At 44.6% G+C, this 19992-nt stretch overlaps 1 protein-coding gene, 1 non-coding gene and 1 pseudogene across 2 annotated transcripts in view; 2 read left to right on the top strand and 1 right to left on the bottom strand.

The window, feature by feature from the left end:
• The window catches only part of Ctnna3 (catenin (cadherin associated protein), alpha 3), a 1573570-nt gene extending 1569962 nt beyond the window's left edge, over window positions 1-3608 (bottom strand). Inside the window, exon 1 of the mRNA NM_177612.3 lies at window positions 3527-3608. The gene's annotated coding sequence lies outside the window, so the exon portion shown is untranslated. The remainder of the gene's footprint in view (window positions 1-3526) is intronic.
• A 540-nt stretch (window positions 3609-4148) lies between these two features.
• Window positions 4149-4230, top strand: n-TStga3. Its single transcript has one exon. It is a non-coding gene; the product is annotated as a tRNA-Ser (tRNA).
• Window positions 11917-13106, top strand: Gm7075 (predicted gene 7075; annotated as a pseudogene).

The raw sequence follows: 19992 nt of genomic DNA, 5'->3' as shown, positions 1-19992 counted from the left end.
TGAAGACCCTCGTGGAGTCAAGAGACAAATAGATTCTTGGGTTTTCAATTAATACTCCATGAAAGTAAAAATATGTCTCTTCCTACATCAGTAATGTGTGAAACACGCCCTTCCTTCTCCTATTCTTATCAACGGACAAAACTCTGCCAGGTTCTGGCCAATACTTTGATGTTTCCAAAACTGAACTGGCCACTCATCTGCATCTAAACATAAGGGAAAAAAATGATTACAACATGACAAACAAAACTGCCTTGTAATTATGTGTGTGCGCACTTGGGAAGCTACCCTTAGAATCTACAGGAGGATGTCAGATTCCCCCAGAGCTGGAATTACAAGCAGTTATGAGCCACCCAATGTGGATGCTGCGTAGTGAATTCTGATCCTCTGCAAGAACAGCACACATTCTTAATGGCTGAACCATCTCTCTGGTCCCCAAAAGTCTTTTTTAAAGTATCATCCTCATGCCTGGTGAAAAAGTATCAAATGAAGAGTACTTAGCAACCTGATAAAACTCCTCCTCTAATTCAGGACAAGTTCAATCTCTTGTAATCAGTACTGTCCCTTCCCCTTGACCCACTTCTTTTCGTTACAGCTACTGCCTGAGAGTCTGTGTCCCATGACTCATTTTTCATTCTCTAATCATTGGGAACACAAGTTACCTCATATCTTTTATCAGTGACAGGGTCTAGTCAACACATAACCGAACTCTGAACATTCAGAAACTATAAAATTAGGGGGGGGTCTACTCTGTATTTTGGGGTATTTTTTTTCAATTATAATTACATTTTTTTTCTCCTTCCCTTTCCTAAACCCTCCTTGCTCTCTTTCAAACTCATGGTGTGGTGGCTTAAATGAAAATAGCCCAATAGGCTCACAGGAAGTGGCACTATTAGGAGGTATGGCCTTGCTGGAAGAAGTTTATCACTGGGGGGTGGGCTTGGAGGTTCCAGCCACTCAAGCCAGGCCTAGTTTCTCTCTTCCTGCTGCCTGACAATCCAGATGTAGAACTCTCAGCTCCATCTCTAGCACCAGGTCTGCCTACACGCTGCCATGCTTCCCCCATCATGATGATAATGGACTGAACCTCTGAACCCAAAAGCCAGCCTCAATTATATCTTTTCTTCACATCACTAGAAACCCTAAGATACATACATGCTCTCTTTTTTCATTGTTGTTAAATGTGTGTGTGTGTGTGTGTGTGTGTGTGTGTGTGTGTGTGTGTGTATCTTTTCAGGACTGGCCATTTGGTAATTAGTATGCTCATCCCTGTGGAAAGCCGTTTCTCCTGCTCTTGGAATTCCTTAGTTGCCTGTGGTTCACTGTGTAGAGCTGTGGTCTCATGTTAGCATGACCATCCCTGTCCATGTCCGCGTGTCTATTCCCATCCTTGTTCAGCTCATATTCAGGCAGTCACACTGGCAACACTTCACGGGTGTAGCTTCTGACATTCCAAGGAGACTCAATCCGGGCACAGTCCCCATTCCTCTGGCTCGTACACCCTTTCTGCCCTCTCTTCCACAATGCTCCAAAGTCGCGTTCAGGATTTAGTTATGTTGTAGGTGCAGCACTGGACTGGGCCCCACAACCCTTCACTTTGTTAATTCTGGGTTTCTGTAATGGTTTTGGTCTGTTGCCAGGAGAAATTTCCTTGATGAAGAATGAGTACCACTCTTACCGAGGTTGTAAAGACAAATATCCAGAATGTATTTAGGGATAATGGCGGTTTAGTAAAAAGCGGTGGTCGTAGCCTCTCCTCCAAGATCCATGACTTCACGTTCCCTGGGTAGTTGGCTAGGTTTCCAGTTAACTTGTGTTATTTTAAACCACTAACTTTATGGTGATTTTTATGCAGCATACACTCATTCCTCCCCAGAAGCAGCTGGAATACACTGTTTAATGCTAAGGAAGTCTCTGCGGTTAGTGCGTTTAGTCTCTGGTAGGTGAGTGCGGTTCCTTAAGGGCAACTGTCACTTGAGAATGGATGCTCGGGATAAAGAACAAAAATTATGCACCTCAAAAATATTCTGTAGTGTTGAAGAGATGGCCAAGTGGGTAAAGAGCTTCCTGCGCATGCGTCAGATCCTGACTTCAGCTCTCCAGCAACCCAACAACCCCGGAGCTGGGCATGGAGTAGAGACTAGCCCCTGGAGGTGGGCAGAGCAGCTTGCTGGCCAACCAATCAAACCAATGTGAAGAAGAATGCCCCCTACAGGCTCGCATATGTGAAGGCTTGATCCCCAGTTAATGGAACTGCTTTGGAAAGGATGAGGAATTGTGACCTTGTTGGAGGAGGCATGTCACCAGGAGTGGGCTCTGAGGGCCCAGTTAGTGTCAGTCTCTCAGTCTCTCTTCCTCTCTCCCTCCCTCTCTCTGCCTCCAACTTTCAGATAAGATGTCCGCTCTCAGCTACTGCCTCAGTGCCATGCCAGCCTGACTGCTTCCATGCTCCCCACCATGATGGCCACAGACTCACGCTCTGAACTGTAAGTCCCTATGAAATGCTTTCTTTAATAAGTTGCCTAGGTCACAGTGTTTCTTCCCAGCAACTGAGACCAGATGAGTTCAAGAGGCAGTGGGAGACTACCTCAGAATATATCAGATGAGAAAACATTTTTAAATAAGGGTCAGAGAGTGAAAGGGAAAGATTCCTAAAATCATCTCTGACCCAAACACACACCATATATGAGTAGGCACCCAAACACCACACACACACACACACACACATCTGATCTGTTAGTTTGCTTACTGTCATATCAGTCTTCCTTATTTATTCCACTGTACTAGAGATTAACAAAGGACAATGAAGATTAAAAAGAACTTCAAACTGTAGATAACAAATCATGGGACCTTCACTTAATTTTAATTTTTAAAGAGACTGTCTTGCTCAGGTTGGAATACAGTGATTATTCACATTTAACTGATCTAACTACATTTAACTGATTTAACTACTATTTAAACTAATTTTGCATGTTGTAACTTTGAATCTCCCGTTTATTAACTATATAGCCTTTCCCAAAAAACTCATGGGCCAGTGTCCCCTGGAAAAATGACAGGCTTAGAACAGCCCTTAATGTTTCTTCCTTTATGATTTATATGATTTTATAAAATGTCCCCACAGGCCTCAACAAAATGGATTTGATGCCTTTTTGTTTTGTATTGTATTTTGAGTAGCGCAGGCTGTCCTAAAACTCACTCTGTAGACCAGGCTGGCCTCGAACTCAGAGATCCACCTGCCTCTACCTCCTGAGTGCTGGGATTAAAGGTGTACATGTAGAATCAGAGAACAAGATAAGCAACACCCTATTAGGCTTAGCAGGGTTAATTGGGACAAAAAAGCCACGAGTGATTGTCACAAACAGGACCAAAGTGATGCCATTTGATCTGGGGCTCCTACTGTACCCCAGCTGATCACCTTGAAATTTTTACCCTAGGGGTTCCCGGGATACCACCCGGGATACCACAGCGCACGGTCTGTCACGTGCCAGCACCGTTACTAAAGAGGGAGGTCTCAAGAAAGTCCACACACCTATCAGGAGGTCGCTCGACACCTCGGCTTCCGGCCTCCTCCTGAGAAACCTGCGCTCAGCCTCCGGGCGGGGAATTCAAACAGGGAGGACGGGGTGAGGGTAGAAGCTGCGCATGCGCGCTGCGGTGGCCTCCCACCCGCGAGCCGCCGCGCTTCCGACGGCCGTCCGACGGGTTTGAGCGCGTCCACGAGGCCACGCAAAAAAAAATCACGCAGGGCGGCTCCCACGTTCGCGCTGAAGGGTAACGAACGCAGAGCTAACGCGCACCGGAGAGAGCCGCGACTTCCGAGCGGGCGAGCCCTCCACACGCAGCGAGACAACCCTATGGTTCACGGCCATCCCGTAACGCCGCTGGGAAAGCGGGAGGGCAAAAGCCAGGTCTGCGACCAGAAACCAGGTTAGGCGGCAGATCCCCGAACACAGCGAAGGACCGAGTTCTAGGACCCGGACGCGCCCCCTTTTCTTTTTCTCCGCGTCCTCGCGGAAACTTCAGCCACTCCACGTCCCAGGCGCCTCAGCCTACGGAGCTGCAAGCCGCTGCAGGCCCCGCCTACTCTCAGCGCTGGCGCGCGTGCACTGGCTGATACCCTAAAGTGTCTCCGCCTTCGTCCTTTCTCCGTAGCAGCGATGGCCGAGTGGTTAAGGCGTTGGACTTGAAATCCAATGGGGTCTCCCCGCGCAGGTTCGAACCCTGCTCGCTGCGGAAGCGGGTGCTTCACTTTTTTTTTTTTTTTTTTTTTTCATACAACATTACTACTTCAATTCTTAATGTACCCGCCGCTTGTCCTGTATCTGCCAGATAAAAATCTACGGAATGGTTTAAGGTACCAAAGAACATTAAATGTCAGTGCTGTGAGCTCCCCTACTCATAACGTGGGAAGAAATCTTCTCCCCTAAAAGCAGCTTTAAAAATCTTGATGTTAACACGAAGGCCAGGCTCGAAAGATAGAAATATGAACGCTGAAACTTCTAGCGTAAAGTCCTGGGCTTTCCCAGGATGGCAAGCTATCGTCCAAACTAAGGGCATCTTTTCCCTCCTCCGAAAAACTCCAAAGTGCTGTGAGCCGGGAAGCTTTTCTAAAATAACTCTACTTAGAATGTACGCTAAAGTCCACATAATGGAACGCCTTTTGACGCAGGTCTCACTGTATCCATTTGCCTAGTTAAATCCTATATTCCTGGGCTCCAGTCATCTGCCCAGAGCACTGAGATCCCAGAGAAGCCAGCGGTACCCAGACACCGGCGGCTTGAAAGGATGCTAGTGGTGTAGTTGCGTTGCCAAGTGCAAAACTTATCATCACGGGTCGGAAACGCTCCCTGGTGTTGTGTAGCTCTTTCTCCTAACGGCAGGAGAGAGGTTTGAGAAGCAGGAAGCAAGGGAAAATCACAAAGCCCAGGAGGCTGAGAGAGCAACAGTTGGAGGGGAGAGGATTCTGGTGGAGCTGTCTGCAAGTTGAGCAGGGAGCCCCTCAGGAGAGACCCTGACCTGTAGAGGAAATGTCGAGAAAGAGAAAGCAATGAGTGAATGGAGGCTGAAGAGAAACACGCTAAACCACTCGCAGACGTTATTATCTCCAACTGTTAAGATATGAGGACGGTTTGATTGTTTTAATAGATTTTGCTTGACTGAGATTCTAGAATGTAATATCGCTTCAGTATGACGTTTTAAATAAGAAAACTATGAGGGTCACCTTAGGGACCGTGCACACCCAAGGCTCCTTCCTGTTCACCACTCAAATGACAGGAAATTTGGTTTTTTTTTTTTTTTGAGACAGGGTTTTTCTGTGTAACCCTGGCTATCCTGGAACTCACTCTGTAGGCTTCGAACTCAGAAATCCACCTGCCTCTACCTCCCAAGTGCTGGGATTAAAGGCATGCGCCACCACTGCCCGGCACTATCTATTTTTCTAAGATATATTTATTTTATTTATATGAGTACGCTGTAGCTGTCTTCAGACACACCAGAAGAGGGCATCAGATCCCATTACAGATGGTTTTGAGCCACCATGTGGTTGCTGGGAATTGAACTCAGGACCTATGGAAGAGCAGTCAGTGCTCTTAACTGCTGAGCCGTCTCTCCAGCCCATAGCTATCTATTTTGAGATTGAATTTTGCTATGCAGCTCTGGCTGCCTAAAAGTCTCTATGCAGAACACGCTAGCCTCAAACTCACGGAAATCCACCTGCCTTTTCCCCCAAGTACTGGGATTAAAAGGTCTGTGCCACCATGATCAACTTTTTTTTTAAATTTCATGTATACATGTATATATAGGAGTGTGTGTGTGTGTGTGTGTGTGTGTGTGTGCGTGTGCACATATACCTCGTGTATTTAAAAGGTTATGTGCTGCTCAGACTCCATTTCCCTACTTGTGATGCTATGGTCAACCTATCACAACTGGTGGATCCTGAGAGAGGAGGGGAGGCCAGAACAGCTGGGAGTGATTTTAGGTTCGGGGTGGAAGCCGAGAAAACTCACTTCAGATACAGAAGCTTAAAAAGGAAATTTTATTTTCTGAGCACTTAGGAATTGCAACAGCAATTCAGGATCTGAACTGAGTTCCTGAAGGGAGATTGTACAACAGTTTTATAGGATGGGAACACAAAGTGAGGGGGGAGGAGCTGGAGAGAGCTGCAGTGGTATCTTGTGTCTTGACATTATGGGTTAAGCAAAGGAGTACCCACTGGAGACTTGTTTGACCCTGCTCGTAAGGTCCTTGAGATGGCTGGACACAGACAGCTGACTCCTTACACATTGTCCCTGAGATATCTGGGCTCAAACAGCTGTTTACAACAGAAGCTCTTGAGCTCTAGGGAAGTCCCCAGCTCCCCCGGGGCCTGGGACCTTGAATGTAGTTTCTCCCTCTGATTAAACGGGGTCTGAAAAGACAATAATAGTACTTAAAATAAGTTTCTTTTGCTTGATCCCAACAGCTAAACCGCAGGCGGCAGTGAGCATGGCGACCCAGTGAGACGGCTCAGTTTCCTCAGGGAACGAAAGATATTTAAACCTTTGAGGGGTGAACAGGGGTCATGGGTGAGAGTACATCATTGGCCAGGCAGGGCTAGGATGCTAGGAATGCCTCATTTGCGTAAGGAGGAATTGCAGATGCTATTGGACACAACCTTATAAGGGGAGAGGAAGTTTAACCTGGCTACTGGCTACATGACCTCTGGAACAGGGGAGGGGCAAAAGTTGGGGCACAGGGCTATGTGCACCACGACTTGCAGGCCCGGGGCAGGAGTCAACAATTCTAACCCTCTGATCTCAGGATGAGATTTTCCAGTGTAAGGGTCCGTGGTTCACTGAAGAATAATATCCCTGACTCAAATAGTATGTAAAAACAAAGTGTGTTTTATTCTGCAGAAGTCCACCATGCTAGGGTTTACCATTACCAAGATAGAGATACCCAAGTGAGCTTGCAGGCCTGATTTAAAGCACACTAGGGAATTCCGGGGTAGGTGACTTCTATGTTAATCCATTGGGTCCATCTCTACGGACATTCCATTACCAGGATGTGGGGGTCTGGAAACTTGCTGAGGAGGTCTGGAAACTGCCGCTGACCCATTGTCCTTGCCTCAGGTCAGGTGGCAGAGACATTCCATTACCTGGGCGTGAAAGCTGGAGTTTTATATTCATACCCTTCCCAAACAACACACTCTTGCAAAACATTGCATGCCCTTTATCCTGGCAGCTTCAAGAAAAACACCACATGTCTGTTCTCAGCAAAACAGCCTCCCTAACCCCTACCCATCTTCTCAGAGAGCAACTTCCAGAAAAATATCACATGACACAATTGAGTCTCTTAAATAAATAAATAAGTAAATAAATAAATAAATAATAAATTTCCACTTCAAGGCAAGCACATACAGACCTGTAGCTCACTAACTTTGCCTCCCTAACAGCAGTTCCCTGGTCTCGTGTCACTTGGATGGCGCCTCCCTCTTCAGTAAGCAAGGGAGAATTTCCTAGAAAACACTAACAAGTGGAGGCTGTAATTCAGTGCACACCTAGTGTAGCCGCTGGTGGCCACGGGTTACTGAGTTCCGGAAAGGAAAGATGGGGTTGGGTAGAGGCTGCAAGAGAAATATCGAGCCAAGACAAAGTTCTCCAATCAAGACCCAGTGTTTACTTATGAGTCTGAGCTGGTGGCTACAGTGTATAGCTGGGACTACAGACACTGCACCCAGCTAGAAATCTTAATTTATAGCAAGGCAAACTAGAAACCCTTTTTGTTAAGTGATTTGCTTAGTGAATAAATGACAATAGGTCTCCATTAGAGATGGTTCTCTCTCATCTCACCCTGCCACGAGGGGTCCCTTCCTGGAAGACACCGGGTGTAATTTTCAGTTTTTCTTTCAGTGTATTTTATATTTATTTCTAAAATATTATATCTTTATGTATTTTGCCTGCATTTATGTCTGTGCACCACATGCATACAAGTATCCACAGAGACCAGAAGAGGACATCAGATCCTTTTGAAGTAGAGTTCCAGGTGGCTGTTAGCCATCATGTGGGTGTTGAGAACTGAACCTGGGTCCTCTGGAAGAGCAGCAAACACTCTCTGGCCTCTACAACCGTCATGTTTTGTTTTGTTTATAGGTTGTTTTGTTGTTGTTGTATTCTAGTTTTATTATATAGTTCTGGCTGTCCTGGGAATAAATTTGTAAACCAGGCTGGCCCCAAACTCACAGAGATCCACCTGAGTGCTGAGATTAAAGGTGTGTGACACTACCCCACACACATCTCTATGCACACCTGAGAACATACACAAGTGTCAGCGTACCAGTTGTTTTGAACTTAGCTTTCCTCCTTTAGACATCCCGTCTTTCTATTCCAAGAGCTTGTTCCTTAGAAGTGGCTCGGCTCACGCAAATGCCGATAGAGCTCGCTGAGTCAGAATGGACAGAACATAATTTATTCAACCAAGTCCTTGTTGATGACCGTGAAAGCGGATTCCGGTGTTTTGATTTTAAAACAAACAAAAATAATGCGGCGGGGTGCGCAGGGGAACTCAAAGAAATTGTGACATTTATACAGTTAAACATGACATTTTCTAATTTTATTAACAATTCAATATGTCCCGGCAACATTATCTGTGACCACAGCCTCTGCCCATCCAAATGCCACCCTGGGTGTAGTAGTGGCTGCCTCTGGCTCAGGAATGGAATGCAAAAGGAATAAGTAAGGGAGAAAACTGATTCCTGGAAGTTGTGCTCTAAGTGTAGCATTCATGTGGACACACACGCACACATGCACACACACATAAATATGGAAATGTAATTTTAAATTTTTTAGAAAGAAACCCATTGTGGTGGTTTGAATGAGCAATGTCCCCACAGGCTCGGGTATCCAAACACTTAGTTCCCAGTTGGCAGTGCTGTTTGGTGAAGTTTAGGACATGGGGTCTTGATGGAAGAAGGACAACCCTGTGAGTTTTGTCATGTTTCCTCACCACAGTAGACTCCTTTTTTTTTTAAGGATTTATTTATTTATTATGTATACAGTGTTCTTCCTGTATGTATGCCTGCAAGCCAGAAGAGGGCACCAGATCCCACTACAAAGGTCTGTGAGCCACCATGTGGTTGCTGGAAATTGAACTCAGAACAGCCAGTGCTCTTAACCTCTGAGCCATTTCCCCAGCCCCACAGTAGACTCTCATCCCTCCAGATAAACAGAAATAAATTCTTTCTCCCATAAATTGCCTTTGGTCATAGCATCTCACCATAGCAACAAGAAAAGAGCTACTAACCAGTTATTTTGTATGCCAACAACAACAACAAAAAAAAGATATATTTAGAAAAAAGTACATCACACATTTTGAGAAGGAAAGAAAAGTGAGCAGGAAGGAGAGAGAGATGAAGGGAAGTGATGGCTCAGTGGTTAAGAGCACTGACTGTTCTTCCAGAGGTCATGAGTTCAAATCCCAGCAACCACATGGTGGCTCACAACCATCCTAATGGGATCTGATGCCCTTTTCTGGAGTGTTTGAAGACAGCTACAGGGTACTCACATACAAAAAAGAAAGAAAAGAAAAGAAACAAGATTAGACAAAGCAAGAGGAAGGAAAGAAAGGAGATTCAAGGAAGCGGCAGAAATGGGGCTAGGAAGCGAGTCAGCTGGAAACGGTTCCTGTCGGGTTGGTCTGGTGCTGCTTGTTTTCAGATGCTGAATTCTGTACCTCTATCTGCTTGCTCTGAGATGAGCAGATCCTCCGGACACAGGCTACTGCTATCTAAACCTTGTTGCCCAAGTTATCCCTGATTGGTTAATTAAGATGCCTACAGCCTGGGCTGAGTAAAAGAGATGGTGGTGGAGGGAGGTTCCTGGGCTTTGGGTTGGGGAGAGACCAGGGAGCAGAGGAAGGGGAAAAGAAAGGAGTGGTCATAGGGTTAGGTAGATCAGGAGGGCTGGCCTGTTGGATAAGAGCAACCCAGGCAGAACGTGGCAAATGATATCTCCGGTTATTTACTACGAAGTAGACAAGGTAGCATAGAGGGCTGATATCTGCCCAGTTCTAAAGTTTTGAGGCGTGTGTGTGTGTGTGTGTGTGTGTGTGTGTGTGCACTCTCTCTCTCTCTCTCTCTCTCTCTCTCTCTCTCTCGTGATTTTTACTTGGGAACTAAACAATCTAAGGTGGGGTAGAAACCCCCAAATAATATTTTCCACAGCAGGTTTTTTCTGAACTCATTCTCTAAAAGCATGCCTGGGAATACCATGACCAGTGGGAAAGGGCGATCGGCGTGCAACAACTTTTTATACACTAGTGACACTAGTGACATAGCAGTAAACAGAGTCCGCAAAACAGACACATCACCAGTCACAAGAGTCCACTCCTGTGATACCAGCCATAAGAAAAACAGGGCCAAACGATTTCGATGAGTTTGAAGCCAACCAGGGCTACAGAACCGGACCAGCTCTCAGAAAACCAGACTTACAGTTCTTACTGTGGGGAAGGAAAAGGCACAGTGAAAACTTGTCCAGCAGTTGTTTAGAGGTTCGTCTGCTGCAGAAATAGTCTCCCCCTTCACCCCATTGTTTCACACACTAAGGTGTGTATGTAGACGCCCACCCTCATCCTACCTTGGGCCACAGATAACAACTGGCTCAGACTGCTGAACACACACACACACACACACACACACACACCTCTGAACAGAAGAGTTCTTTCCTCTCCCAAACAGCAATGACGTGAGCGTGGACCCAAGCAATCTGCAGAATCATTAGAGATTGCTTCAGATTCTTCGTGGCCCTAGGCTTTATTCATGAAATGCCTGTTGTGGACAAGATCCTCAGTGGACCCCGCAGCAGAGATAGAAAGGCAGCTCAGCAACCTTCCCATCTGGACATTTTGCAGTTTCGCAGATGAGACCAAAGGCTTTCTGGGCAGACCCTTCTGCTACTGGTAGTCCAATGCCACCATCTTGTGGCTATTGGAGGAAAGATGACCTGAAATTTTATTTGGGGGGCTCTGTGTGTATTTTGTAGTGAAAAAACTCTCTCTCTCTTTCTCTCTCTTTCTCTCTCTCTCTCTCTCTCTCTCTCTCTCTCTCTCTCTCTCTCTCTCTCTCTCTCTCTCTCTCTCGTCTTGGCTGGAACTAGAGAGATGACTCAGCAGTTAAGACCACTGGCTGCTCTTCCAGAGAACCCAGGGTTCAACTCACACCATAAGCATGACAGCAATCATTTGTTAACTCCAGTTCCAGGGGATCTGATGCCCTCTTCTGGTGAGCACCGGCACTGCATGACTGCTGTGCAGACAACACTTACAAGACACATAAAAGGTGTGTGGTGCACACCTTTAGTCCCAGCACTTAGGAGGCAGGGGAAAGAGGATCTCTTGAGTTCAAGGTCAACCTAGTCTACAGAGTGAATTCCAGGACAGCCAGAGGTACCAGGAGGAACCCTGTCTTGAAAAAAAATAGTAATAAAATAAATGTTTAAATACTTTTTTAAAATCATCTTGGTGCTGGAGAGTTGGCTCAGTGGTTAAGAGAACTCATTACTCTTGCAGAGAACCTGGGTTCCATTCCCAGCTCTCACACAGTGGCTCACAACCATTTGTAACTCCAATCCCAGAAGATCGCAGTCCCTCTTCTGACCTCCAGGGGCACCAGGCGTGCACAGAGTGCACATACGTATGCGCAGGCAAAACACTCATACACATAAAATTGTTTTTAAAAACTAAATCATCTTGCTGTGCGTGGCGGTGCACACCTTTAGTCCCAGCACTCGTGAAGCCAGGTGGATCTCTTTGAGTTCAAGACCACCCTGGTCTACAGTGTGAGTTCCAGGACAGCCAGGGCTACACAGAGGATCCCTGTCTTTAAAAAAAAAAAAAAAAAAAAAAAAAAAAAAAAAAAATTAAATAACCTTGTACAGAAATGTTCAGACCTCCTGCCTCTGCGCCCAACGTCCGCGTCGCCGATCTGCGCCGCCGTCATGGCCGACGTGGAGGACGGCGAGGAACCCTGCGTCCTTTCTTCGCACTCCAGCTCAGGCTCCAAGTCGGGAGGCAACAAGATGTTCTCCCTCAAGAAGTGGAACGCGGTAGCCATGTGGAGCTGGGACGTTGAGTGCGATACCTGTGCCACCTGCAGGGTCCAGGTGATGGATGCCTGTCTTCGATGTCAAGCTGAAAACAAGCAAAAGGACTGTGTCGTGGTCTGGGGAGAGTGTAACCATTCCTTCCACAACTGTTGCATGTCCCTGTGGGTGAAACAGAATAATCGCTGCCCTCTGTGCCAGCAGGACTGGGTGGTCCAAAGAATCGGCAAATGAGAGGTGGCCCAGGCGCTCCTGGTGTGGTTGCTGACCCTGGACAACCTTGCCATCAAGTTACTGGACAAAGACTAAACACTGCAGGGGATTCATCCTTGAGAGAGAGAGGATGCTGTGTGCCTTTGAGACTCATCAAAGGCATGCTTTATTAATTTGTCTGTTTAGTTTTGGGAAATTCTCTACAATTAAAATAATTTGTTAAAAATGGCCTTTCCTACCTCTGTGGTGTGTGTGTGATACGTATGCATAGAAGAGCAAGAACACCAGAAAATGATCTTTGTTTATCTGTCAGTACCCACGACTGTGGGAACATTGGGTTCACAGAAGAACATTGTTTGTGTTTATGCTTGAGGGTTAAAAAAATAGATAAATGAATGTTACAGTAACAAATAAAATGCATTGAAAAGCCGACTCCTCCTAAATCATTTTTGTGTTGGGAGAGAGGCAAGTGAGGCAACCCTGCTGTCTTCATTTACTGTGAATAAGGATTTTAACCTGCACTCGGTGAAGAGGGTAAATACGGTGTAACTGTCAGGTAAACGGCTTTGTCTCCTGACTTCTCCATCTTTGACTTGGCCAGGAAGCCTGGACTGTTCAACCACTTAGTTCTAAAGAACTGTTTTCTGTTTTTGCGAAGGTTGTATTGTATGTTTTAGTCAAAATATTAGTAGGAAAATGCTTACTAGTATAACACTGAAGTTCATTATGCAGTGTTTTAATAAATAAAATATTGTGCTTTGAGTTATTAAAGTTTGATATATACTCTTAAAATCATTAAACTAATTCATCAATTAAATAATTCGAAGAAAAAAAAAAGAAATGTTCAAAGTTTTCCAAGACACATTCCCTGAAACACTACGATCGTGTTGTGCATCATCTGGCTAAAATCACTCTGTGTCGGTTCCATGTTCTTCTCACAGAAATTTGGCAGCCTGAAATTCTGTCACCTCAGTTGGAACTGACCATAAGGAAATACCTTCTTTATACTCCTCATTTCTCTCAGGGGCTTCAACTGTCACGAGTATCTAGAGTTCTGAGGTCTTCTTCACTTGAGCAATGAAAAGAAAAAAAATCCTTCCTCCAATTCCTTGTTAAGCAGGTATAGTACTATGTCACTTTGCTTTCATCTTTTCTGAAACCAGCTATAAAAACTAACCCCCACCACGAAAAAGCACACACTTTCTGACAAGCACACAAGATCTGCACTGGACAAGTTGTCGTCGGTATAATCTGCACCTGTAGCAAGCATGTGAGCAGTGTGTAGCCCAGAAGATGGAAATCCTCCTGTCATATTGGGGGAGATGGGCCTCTCAGAGACCAGTCACCAAAGCAGCTGCTGGCAGAACCCAAAATAGAGTTAGAATAGACGACACGGTGAAGTGGCTTCTTCCCTAGTCCTCTGAGGGAGAATTTTTTTACTGTGTTTGCATCAACATACCATGTGTGCGGTGTTGTGGTAGGTACTTTTATTGAGCATCTGCTATTCACAAGACCCACCTGTTCCAAAAGGGCATCCAATGGTGAACAAGACTGCCCCCTCCCCTGAGGAGCTCACACACTTGCTGTAGGGATGGGCTAGACACTGTAATGACCATCACAGAAGGTACAGGTTGATTCTGCTATCAGAAGACCACCTGAGTCTGAAGCAAGGTCTGAAGCAATGACCGACCCCCCCTCTCTCTACTATGAGAACATAAGTCCTTTGTGTGTTACAGCCTGCCAGTATCTCCCAGTCGCAGCAGTTTACTCCACTGCTTGGTATTCCCAGAGGATCACTCACGCACACCCCCCAGGAGCTATCTTTGAATCGTCGAATGAAAGGCACATACACATTTATTTATTTTTAAAATGCCTTGGCTACCTCAAAAGCTGAGCACTTGGAGGGAGGGATGGAAGAAGGGAGGGAGGGAGGGAGGGAGGGAGGGAGGGAGGGAAAAAATAAGATTGTAAGAGAGGAGTAGCTGGTGTTTATTGTTTTAACTTTTTTTGGTGAGTATATAATATTCCCTAGGGCTGACATAAAGTATTACCTAATGAGTGACTTTAACAGGTCTCTGTGTCAATTATTTGGTAGCTAGAATGGGAACACATAAAACTTACATTCTTAAATTACAGCTTATGCTACACAGTAAGATCCTGTCGTGGATAAAAGCTGAGTGTGGTGACTCACGTTGGCATTAGTGTCCTAATGCACAGTTTGGTAGTGTAAGACCCCCGATGCTGGGCCGGGATGAGCTGGCCAACACAACAACATCCCGAGAGAAAACCACACCTGATGCAAACTGCAAGAGGTTTTATTATCAGCTAGTTGAGGACGAACCCCTCGAGCCTCGCAGGGCAGGGGAGTTCGACAGTAGGGGGCTTTTAACAGCTACCTGAGGAGTTGGGAAGAGTTCTTCTCTTCTGGGTGTCCTTGGTGAAATTTACAAGGCAGGAGTGGGGAGTGAGTTCTTTCTGAATTTTTATCTCCGTGTCCTCGGCACAGGAAGGCAGGCATCTCTGGTTGTACAGTATAGAAACAAAAAGGCTTTTTGCTGGCTATAGAGAACAAAGAGCTCTCTAGCTGTATTTTTAAAGATCAGGGAAAACAAGCTTGGGGGAATGTCTTAGGGGCTCTACCTTTCAGGGAGAAATGCTTTAAGCCGGGGTCTCACAGTAGAACCTTCTGACTTAACAGAAATGATGGACAATCTTAACTGTTTAATAAAATAATACTCGTCTCAGCCGGGCAGTGGTGGGGCACGCCCTTAATCCCAGCACTTGGGAGGCAGAGGCAGGAGGATTCCTGAGTTCGAGGACAGCCTGGTCTACAAAGTGAGTTCCAGGACAGCCAGGGCTATACAGAGAAACCCTGTCTCAAAAAAAAAAAAAAAAGAAAGAAAGAAAGAAAGAAAGAAACAAACAAACAAACAAAAAACCACTAGTCTCGAATGACCATAGATACTGGGCATGGTGGAGCATGAGAAACCAGACCAACTCCATCTTAGAGAACCTGACTTAAGGTTGAACTCCAATTAACCAATCAGCTGGCACTTAGCACTAGTCTCTAAGTCACTCACTTCCTAACAAGCCTGCAACTAGCACTAATCTCCAGGTTAGTCCCTAACAACCACTGATCAGGAGGAAAGCAAAAGTTACAGTGTACCTAAAGATATTTACTTATGAAAGTTTATGGTCTGGCTCCCAGCACCAGCCAATCACTTTAAAGGACACCCCCTCCCTTGTTTGCTTGCCTCTACAAATGCTTGCTTGAGACTGGGCTTGGGGCTTCACCCTCCTGTTTTGCTGCATCAGTGACTACAGTGTGGCCCAAGCTCGAGCTTGAATAAAGACCCTAGTGTGATTGCATCAGAATTGGCTCCTTGGTAATCTTTTGGTGTTTGAGAAACAGGCACAACAGCACACACCTTTAGTCTTTGATCCCAGCACTCACGAGGTGGAGGCAGATTGATCTCCATGAGTTTGAGGCCAGCCTGGTTTACATAGTGAGTTCAAAACCAGCCAAGGCTACCAGAAAGACCATGTCCCCAAACGGCAGCAACAAAAAATAACTATTAAAACATCGCTAATAATATGAATAAATTTTAATGAATTAATAGTCACATATGGCTACTGACTATCATATTAATGTATTTTCAAGCATAATGTTTCTCAAGATTTATTAATAATATGTATAGAGAAGAAACTCTAGGATTATTTATTTTATGTATATGAATACACTGTCTCTGTCTTTAGACACACCAGCAGAGGGCATCAGATCCCATTACAGATGGTTGTGAGCCACCATGTGGTTGCTGGAACTGAACTCAGGACCTCTGGAAGAGCAGTCAGTGCTCTTAACCACTGACTGAGCCATCTCTCCAGCCCTAATTATTTTTAAAATACAGTAACAGTAAGCTAGGCAGAGTTATCAGAAAAGATGAAGAAGACAATACATCCTCACCCCGTGATTTCTCTGTCCATCATCCTCTCCTTCCCAGGTAGTTCACCCCCTCCCTAGCCCCCAAGCTGTGCTGGCTTCAAGCCAAACTCCTAAGCTAGCTGCCCTAGTTTGCTTTCTGTTACTGAGATGAAATTCTAGCCAAAGGCACTTGAGGAAGGAAACGCTTTGCTTTGCTTGCACATCCGTGGCCATCACTGAAGTCAGGGCAGGAGTAGGGAGGCTGGAACTCAGGCAGAGACCACAGAGGAATCTCTGCTTACTGGCTTCCTCCCGAGGGTGTCCTCAGCTCCCATCCTGGAAGGACCATCTGTTCAAGGATGGCCCGGCACTCCTAATCAGTTAGCAATTAAGAAAATCTCCCACTGACACTAGGAGATTTCCTAGGAGGCAATTTCTCAACTGAGATCTTTCATCCTGGGTGTCAATGTAACATCCATTATTAAGCCATCACACCACCTGGGTCTGAGCTGAGTTCCTATGGTCTCCAAAGAGGAGGTGGTTTGGTTTGGTTTGGTTTGGTTTGGTTTGGTTTGGTTTGGTTTGGTTTGGTTTGGTTTGGTCCTAAGTCCATGCACAGGTAGAAGGAACCAGAGCAGAGCTAAAGTAATTGCTCTAAGCCTCACAGTAGGTCAGAGCCAGAAAAAAATATCCAGGTCTCTACAATCCTAAAGCTTTAGGAGAAACAAGAGACTCCCAGGGAAAAGAGAGGCTGGGCCGAGTGGTGGATACAAAGTGTCTCCACGGCTATGAGAGTTAAGAGGTGCCCAGAAAGCGATAAAACCAAAGCCAGGCGGGCTGATGCTACCATGGAACCGGAAATGGAAGGGAAGTGCAGTTCTCCTTGCCCAGCAGTTCGTCCTTTTTCCAATAATTCATCAGTTTTATAATAACTCCCATCACCGACTCCCCAGTCGTTCCTGCATCGCCGGTCTGAGACGTGCGGGGATGGGAAGTAATGGCGTTTGCCTTCCAGGAAATTAAAAAATCCTTCTCAATAACCACATTAGTCATCGACACTGCTGCTGTGACCGATCTTGTAACCCATAAGATCCGGGCAAAGGGAAAGATACGAAAATTCATAAGCAAGAAAGCAAACTTCTCCTTATCTCACTCTCTTTATGAAGGCTCACTCCCCCCTTCCACATCCCTCCTCTTTTTTTTTTCTTTTCTAGTGACAGCCGGGAACTCCTCTAAGGGGCACTGGAAACTATATGGAAATGGAAGGCGTCAGAATTCTATTTCAACATTTCAGGACACACAGAGGGAAGTGACAACCAAAGCATAGGTGAAAGCCCCCTCTGCCACTCCCACCCCCACCCCGTTATCCTCTCTCTATGGAAAGTAGCAGAAGAAATGTGTACTCCGGTTTTATTATTGCTTCATATCTTGGGCACTGCTTCCGATGAGGGGTTAGAGAGGTGATTGCTAAACCGTTCTGTGAGCACAGTGCTGTTGATGCAACCAAGTCTAGCTTAGAGTAGGAAAAAAAAAAAAAAAATTCTGAAGGCAAGAATCCCAATGAGCAAACACTCTTTTCTGGCGTTTTTCAACCCTGCGGTCCTAAGATCTATGAAAACTAGCCAGCTGCATTTACTTAAAGAATGCAGTAATAGCCAGGTGTGGTGGCACACACCTTTAATCCCAGTCCTTAGAAGGCAGAAGTGGGCAGAACTCAGTCCCTAAGAGTGCTTACCAAACAAGTTTAGTTCCCAACACCCACCCGAGGTTTCTCACAAATGACTGTAACTCTGGGGGGGGGGGTCTGATGGCATCTTTCATCCTCTGCAGATACTGACATAAATCTTTTTTTTTAAGGATATAGTAACTAAATTCCAAATGCTCATACCCTCTCAGCAACGCAATAAATCCAGAGCTAACTATTTACCCCACAACAGGTGTACTTCACATATAACTCACTACAGTGTTTACTTGTGATTGCAAAAAAGTTTTTTAAAGAGATAATAATTACCCAGGGCATGATAGCACAAGCCTGTAATGAGCGAGTTGAGAAGAGACGGGAAGACGACAAGTTCAAGGCCAGCTGTGTGATGTGAGGAAACCCCGCCTCAAAAAATAAATAAATGAATGAAAGATAAGCTGCCTGAAAAGGAATCGATAAAGTACAAGGGAAACAATTTATGGTTCGAGCCAGGCATGGTACTGCATGCTTGTAATCCCCACAATCAAGGGGCACCGGCAGGGGTGCTATGAGTGGAGGCCAGTCTGTGCTACTTAGCAAAACCCTGTCTTATTAAAAATAAAAGTAAAGGGGCTGAAGAGATGGCTTAGCGGTTAAGAGCACTGACTGTTCTTCCAAAGGTCCTGAGTTCAAATCCCAGCAACCACATGGTGGCTCACAGCCATCTGTTGTGAGGATCCAATGCCCTCTTCTGGAGTGTCTGAAGATAGCTATAGTGTAATATAATAGATACATAAATCTTTAGAAATATATATTATATATATATGTGTGTGTGTATAAATATATAACAGGTAATATATTATGTATAATATGTGTACACATATATAGCTATATATTATATATAAATTATATGTATACATATATGTGTATGTACACACACACATATATGTATGTATATACATACACACATATACACACACACACACACATATATATACACATATACACACACACATATATATACACATATACACACACACACACACATATATATACACATATACACACACACATATATATACACATATACACACACACACACATATATATACACATATACACACACACACACATATATATACACATATACACACACACACATATATATATACACATATATACACACACACACATATATATACACATATACACACACACACATATATATACAGCTGGGGATGTAACACGCTGCCCTTGATGCAAGGAGCAAGTGAGTGGTTATGAATGTATAGGATAAGCAAGGAAAGAACATAACAAAAAATAGTGGGCCTGCCCCAGCTCTTGTCATCCAAGCCTACCTGAGATTGATACCAGGAGCAGAAAAGAGCCCACACCACAAAGTGGTCTTCTGACATGCACACCACACACACACACACATTTTTTTTTTTTTTTAGTAAAACTCCAACTTTATTGAACAAAGGAATAAATGGGTGTTTTCAAGTTTTTGCATTATGGTTATTTTTAAGCCATCTGAACCATGACAGTACTTATCAACCCAAGACGTCTATTTTTGTCATTTGTATTTTAATTTTATATTCATAAGTATACTTAAATCAATTAGTAGTATATGGTAACACATGGTAGTAATGAAACAGCTCTGTAGTAACTTTGTAACTTCATGTACAAATTTGAATTTTATACAAAAATTTTGCTTTATTGTTTAGATTACTGGGACCTAATGTCAATTACAGATAGGCAAATACTTCTGTATTCTATCTCCCAGCCAGAACAAAAATCTGTGACATAACATTTTCATTATGCAAGACTTCCTTTTTACATTTTCAGTAAGAATGCCATATAGCCTTTTCTGAAACAAAATGTCTGGGGTGCTAATGAAGGAAACAGTTTAATAAGCTTATTTATTTAAATCAAATCCTCCAGTAAGAAATGGAGAATCTGCTATCTTTACTTAAAAGGCTGTGTAAATATTTATCTGTCAAAACTACATAGCGACATGAACAAATATGTGCAGTTCAACAACACCCCCTTACTGGAAACAGGAGCGCTCCACATCACAGTTCCCATAAGGACTTTTGAAAGCCTCA

The sequence above is a fragment of the Mus musculus genome, chromosome 10, assembly GCF_000001635.26.
Source record: "Mus musculus strain C57BL/6J chromosome 10, GRCm38.p6 C57BL/6J".
NCBI lineage: Eukaryota > Metazoa > Chordata > Mammalia > Rodentia > Muridae > Mus > Mus musculus.
This window is presented reverse-complemented; position numbering and strand designations above follow the sequence as displayed.